Source organism: Furipterus horrens, unplaced genomic scaffold (genome assembly GCF_987537825.1).
Source record: "Furipterus horrens unplaced genomic scaffold, mFurHor1.1.pri manual_scaffold_17, whole genome shotgun sequence".
Lineage (NCBI taxonomy): Eukaryota > Metazoa > Chordata > Mammalia > Chiroptera > Furipteridae > Furipterus > Furipterus horrens.
In genome coordinates this window covers 55,470,051-55,476,741 of record NW_028327187.1, presented here as the reverse complement: position 1 = coordinate 55,476,741, position 6,691 = coordinate 55,470,051, and the positions used below count along the sequence as shown (strand labels likewise).

Here is a 6,691-nt window from a genome sequence, read left to right as displayed (position 1 = left end):
CACCAGGTTAGTTAACATATCGAGCTAGGTCCATTACCATTTCCCCTGGGAATGGTTTCAGTCCATCAACATATCCTTTGGGAACTGCTAAGTCAATCAGCATATCTTTGGGAATGGCTAACTCCAGGGCCAGGTTGATTAGCATATACCGAAAGTCCACGTGTGCATCCTAGCTGTTCCCATGTTCTGACATTTCCAGTCTTTTGTTTGTAATAAAAAGAATGATGCTGAGGTCCATGGGTATGGATGTAGGTTTAGAGCAAAAGGGCATCGCAGCCATTCTGACTACTTCATGCTGACATATGCGCGTAGTTAGAGTGTACATTACCCTCCGTGTCTATATTTATGATGTTTCTTGTGCTGGCAGGGGTTCAAACCGAGGAGTAAACAGGAGCATGAGGGTGTAAGCTGTCTTTGCCATAGCTGTAGCTGACAAAGAGTTGCAGGAGGCAGGGTCCTAGTATGAGAGCTAAAGTAGTGTTAACAAAGGTGTAAGAAGGGGTTGTGGGTCTTTTACTCCCATTCAAGTGGTGTATGTCTCAGCCTGGTGGATGGGCTGGTAGCGGTAATCTCTCAGCATTATGATTAAGTGAGTTGCCTGTGCTGTAGCTGTATTGACAGACCTATGGATAAAATAGTATAATTAATAATGATGCTGTGTGGTGGATTCAGGATTTGATTCCCATCAGCTTCAGGAAGAATGCATTGTCCACAGGATGGGACAGTCTATTGTTTGGCCAGTTGGTGGTCAGGGCATGAGTCTTCTAGGTCTTTAGTAAGACTCAGTCCTCTGGCTGGAATGGGTCAGGTGGATAAACAAACCTGCAATGAGTAAACTTGTACAAAATTATTAATTTATACCACAACTTACAAACCAGTCACTGAGTCTATAACACTGTCTTAGGAAGGCATTCAGTTTAAAGCCTTCTTTTTGGAATGACATTTAACAGCTGCAATTTGAAAGATTTTTTTTTGCCTGCATATTGAGCATCTCTGATGTCACAAACCCAGTTTAACTTCCTAATGAAAATAAACTTTGAAGACAGTTAGCTGCACTAGTCTATAGTTTACCAGTGAGCATTGTGATTTTCCTTATATAACTATTTTTCTCCTTAAGATCACCCTCATTGTCATGAAAGGGACTTATTAAGTCCAGTTTTAATTTATCCTATTCATTTGCATGAACACATGACCTTTAAGTCAACTTTGCTGGAACTTACACAAGGAACCTTCAGAATGACCGTTTAGTTCACCCTTCAGGGCACAGAAGCTGAGCCACACACAAGCCACCTGGCCTTGCCTGTAAACACCTGCTTCTTTCAAGTCCTTGAGGTTTTCCATTGTGCCATACGGTTCTTTTTATCCATCTTTCAGGAAAGCAACCTTCCTTCCTTCCATGAAAGGTTGCCATAAATTGCACAACCCACCAACGTACCAGGTTTTTTTCTCATGGGCTTTCATAAGCTTTGAAAGTCAATCCCATTTCCTTGGGGTTTTCTGGTAACAACCAGAGCCCAGGCACACCTCCTTCAGGCATGACATTCCAGTCAAGGCCTCCATTGACAAAACCCCTGTTAACAACCTGTCTTATTAGTTTCATGCAAATAAACATGAGTCATCACTCCCTCCCTCCCTTAGCCAAATTATTGAGAGATCAGTTAGGGAAAAAATGTAAATGAAGAAGGAAAATTTTGTCCTAATATTCACTAAAATTACACCTCTGTGTCCTATACTTTCCATTACTAAAACCATCTAACAAAACTTCTATATACCTTTCACAAACCTTCCTCATTTCCATGCCTTACACTCTCCCTTGTTCACTTTCCTACATAGTGTCAAGCTTTAACTATCCCTGGGAAACCTCCATTTCCTTTCCAGAGCAGAAACAGAAGATCAGAAAATAAGCAGCTAAGGTTTTATTTTCTTCTTCAGATTCAAACTTTTACACCATTTTTCATTTATATTTACAACTTTGCACAGACCTTCTGCAATATTCACACACTTTCTAGAATACCTTCTACTTCTTTAGATTTAACCATAACATGCTTCCAATCCTTGTTTTTTTTTCCACACTGTGAAAGACTATGCTCAAACTCAGTATCTAGCAGCTAGAAGTTCCTAGATTTGCAGAGATATCCTGCAGCTTTAAACAAACTTCTGTTTTTCCTCCTCTCTTTTCACGTATATTTTTGAGGTTTTTTGAGGAGTTTTTAAACTATTTTATTTGGGCCATTTATTTACCTTTTGCAATTTCCCACAAACATCTGGCCAGCTTCTATTACAAAGGTGACTTTTAAAAAGAGTTCCAGCCTTAAAATGGCCATCCTACTCCTGCCCTGCTCTCTCAGGGCAGGGGCTGGAGAGAAAGGCTGCAGCTGAAAAACGGCTGGAGTTCAAAAGTGTCACTTTTTTTTTTTTAATTTACATAGACTATTTACAGCTTACATGCTTAGCTGTTTTGTAATATATTACAAATACAATATTACATTTTAAAATAATTATTAGAATTACAAGTAATTAGAATTTTGTAGACTTTTGTAGGTTTTTGTAAAAAATTTTTTATTTGACAAAGCTTTCCAAGTATTTTAAAATGTATTAAGCCTGATTGGTCTAGAGCTGTTTTTCTTTTTGGTAAGAAGAAAATAATAAATCCTTGAGATATTTCAAGGGCCCTTTGAAATAACTCAAAATTATAGAAAAAAGTTTTAAAAATTTTAAATTCTGGACATATTGTCAAACATTTGATTTAAGGAATATATATTATGACATGATATTGACTATTTATTTAAAGTGATAATAAAAAAGTATATAACATTAATAGGCTGACAAAAATTCAGTTCTTAGCATTGAGAGATATGAATTTTTGAATATTAGTTAAGTATTTGAGTAATATACTACAATACATAATTATTTTACTAAACAGAACCTTAGCTTTTCGGCAAATAGAGGAAAAACTTTTTACAGCTTTTCTTTCAAGGCTTGGGTTAGGCAGGCAATGAATAGCGTCACATCCTGCTAGGTGATTAGGTAGCTGCTTGGCTGGAAAACAAACACAGCAACTACTTTGTAAAGCAGATAGAAATGGGGGTGGTCGGGGGAGCTTTTTGACACAGAGGAGATGTAGGCAGAGGTCAGTTGGAGGAGAATAGGTTGGAGGGGGGAGCAAGAGGAGCAAAGGAATGGTCTGCTGTGAAGAATTTTTTTTAAAGCCTCCGCGTTTGGAACTTCGGGACATTTGCCGTTATGCCTGAGATAATTGTTGAGATCAGTAAGAATTTGAAGGTCAGGTAACAGTGGAGAGAGAAATTAGCTCTTTTAGTAGGGACTGATATGCTTCACTGAGAGTAACGACTCAGAGGGTGAGCCTGAGACTAAATGAATCAAGAGGGTTAAGGGGTGTCCCCTACGAGGCGCAAAGGCCCCGAGGGAACTGTCCAGGGGGAGGGTGTCCCCAGCCGCCTCTGGAAGTCCAACCGAGTGCAAAGACTCCAAGGTGCAAAGGCCCCAAACAAACTTGCCAACGGTGTGGGCATCCCCAATCGCAGGTGGAAGTCCAATGAGGCACAAGGCCCCAAGGAAGACTGACCTAGGCCTAGGATTTTCAAGAAGAGCCACAGTAGGCTCAGGAATGATATGGTCAACCTGATGAGAGACTCACCCAATGAGATGAAACTCAACTAGTTGATGTCCGGTGTGGATGGAGGGCCAACCACGGCAAAGGGTCCAGAGGTGGAGGTCATCAGGCGGGCAGATCTCTGAGCAAGGTGTGGGAGGAGAGGGTGAGAGGGTTCCAACAGGTGGGTCAGGGGGTAAGCCTGGGATGTTCTGCAGCAGCCTACTGCTCCCCTGCCTGCAAGCTGCTGTTTACCATTCTCGGAGCCCCTCCCAGGTTTTGGTACCAAAATGTCAGGGCAGTCTTGCTCTGAGAAATCACATGGAGACCATTGTGGGATCAGGGAATGTGCTTATTAAGGGAAAAGGGGGAAAGGGGGAAGGGAGAGGCAGCTCCTGGACCAACTCAAGGGCCCATGGGAGCAAGGGGAATGGGGACTCCCGGTCCTCCTCATGGGCCCACAGGAGTCCCTAAAGACAATTATTTTAAATGTTCCCTTTTAGATTATTTCTTGATACTATATAGAAATAAAACTAATCTTCATGTGTTTATCTTGTATTCTGCAAATTTTCTGAATCTGTGTTTTAGCTCTAATAGTTTTTGTGGAATCTTTATGGTTTTCTATGTATAAAATTAAATCATATGTGGACAGAGACAGTTTTACTCTTCCTGCACAATTTGGATCCTTTGGTTTCCCTTTCTTGCTTAATTGCCTTGGCTATACCTTCCAATATGATAACAAATAGAAGTGATGATAGTGAATAGCCTTAACTTGTTCTTGACCTTAAGGAAAAGGTGTGATGTTAGCTGTTGGTTTTACATAAATTCTCTTTGCCATATTGAGGAAGTTCTATTTCTAATTTGTCAATTGTTTATATGATTAAAGGATGTAAATATTTTTACAAATGCTCTTTTGGCATCAATTGATACATCATTCATATAAAGTTTTTCCTTAACTTGTTGATATTATAGGATATATTTATTGGTTTCCAAATGTGGAGCTAACCATGGAGGCCTGGAATAAATTTCACTTGGTGATAGTGCATAATTCCTTTATTATACTGTTGGATTTAGTTAACATATTAATTTGTCCAAAACTTGTGCATTTATGTTCACGAGAAATACTCATCTGTTCATTAAGGGATTATGTTAGGCTTCGGTATCAGAATAATACTGACTTCATAAAATTATTTGGGAAGCATTGTTCCCTCTTCTGTTTTCTAGAAGTGAGGGGGGAGGGGGGAACTCTTGTTGTACAGGAATGTTCATTCCAGCACTACTCACAATGGCCAAAAGTAGAAATTACCCAAATATCCATCAAGTGATGAATGGGCGCACAACATATGGTCTACCCATACAATGGAATGGTATTATTCAGTCATGAAAAGAAGTGATTCATGCTACCATGTGGAAGAATTATAATGAAAGCATTATGGTTGGTGAAAATAGAGAGATACAAAGTGCCAACTATTTATTTTATTATTATTATTTACTTATTTGTTTGTTTGTTTTTTCTATTACGATTGTCCCATTTCTCCCCCTTTGCTCCCCCCCTGCTCCACACACCTCCCCCCTATCTTCTCTATGAAGTTTCCAGAATAGGCAAACCCTTATGTACAAGAAGCAAGTTTATCAATGCCTGTGATCTAAGAGAAAAGGCAAGAGATTGTTGGCCTGGGGGAGAGGAGGGAGGCAGAAATGACTGCCTGATGGGTACATGGAATTCTTTTTTGTGGTGCTTCCAACGTTTTGGAAGTAGATAGTTGTGATGACTGTCCAACACCATGAGTGTATACCTAGTGCCACGAGATCATACACGTTTGTTGTTTGTCTGTACAATGTTCCTGTCCAGTGGGAAGTGAGCTGTTTCCCTCAAAGAGAGGGCCCAGTGAGCAGGGTAAGCAGGGTGCTGCCAGAACTATTTATTTGCATGCCCAGGCCTTCCATGGCAATGGGAAAGCAGTGGTCTCATGCATAACTTTTGTGTTACACGGAGTGTGCCTCCACCAATAAGGGTTCTGTCTGTGGTTGCTAGGATATGAAGTAGGGGCCTGTGTAATGGCTGTCTAGAGAGGTTGGGACCAACTGGCGAATATCACCTTACTGCATCTTACCGCTCTCTACCGTACCTTACCGTACCCAACCATACCGCAGGATCCCGCAGCGCTAGGCCAGTCGTACAAAATGCACCCAACGTCCAGCATGCCCAGGCCGACAAACTGTAGATGGTCATCTGGTCACGGAGCCGCAACAATACAGCCACATCTGAACTGGTGTTCCCCGTCAGCCACTTGGAGCACCTCCTACAGGAGGGCCACTATGCTCAGGACTTGATTTAATCTGTATCGGTGTTCCTAGCAGCTGTCATCCAATATCTAACCATCACGATCCTGGAGCTGGTGGGCGATGATGCCCAGAAAAGAGGCTGCAGGTGCATCACCCCCCAGTTCAATGACATGGCCATGCACAACAATGTGCTGCTCAGCAGTTTCTTTGGAAATACCACCATTTCCCAAGTGGTCCCAAGTTGGGAGTAGCTACCCAACATGACATGGGTTCCGCGGGCCTCAACCCTACAGCGCAAGCATCCTGGGCCTGTCTGGTGCCTTGGGAAAAGTTATTGAAAATAAAGTGTTTAAAGAAAAAAATTAATTCAGAGTTGTTTTTATTGTTTCTAGTTATTTTAATTACATATATTGGAATTTTAACCCTTAAAGAACCTCAATATTTGCTGAAAACTAAGAAGTGAGCAATTAGCATTTTTTATATTGACAAGTTTATGACTACCTTTCATTAACACCTAGAAACATCGGTTCCCTTATTAGATAAACTTCCAGTTACCAAAAGAGTTTGGGAAAATTTTTAATATACATATACCAAATCTGTAACATATATACATAGACATATATAAACACACAAACACAGATGTCTAATAACTTTCATTTTAAAATGTTAGTTTTGAGGGAGGGGAGAAAGGGATGAAAGAAAGGGAAGGGTCTAGTCAAGAAACAGGTATGAATGACCCATGGACATGGATAACAGGGCTGGGATTGACTGTGGAAGTGGGGGCGGGGCAGT

At 40.8% G+C, this 6,691-nt stretch overlaps 1 pseudogene; it reads left to right on the top strand.

The window, feature by feature from the left end:
* Positions 1-5,838: 5,838 nt before the first annotated feature.
* On the top strand, positions 5,839-6,150 carry LOC149991038 (histone H2A-Bbd type 2/3-like; annotated as a pseudogene).
* Positions 6,151-6,691: the final 541 nt, after the last annotated feature.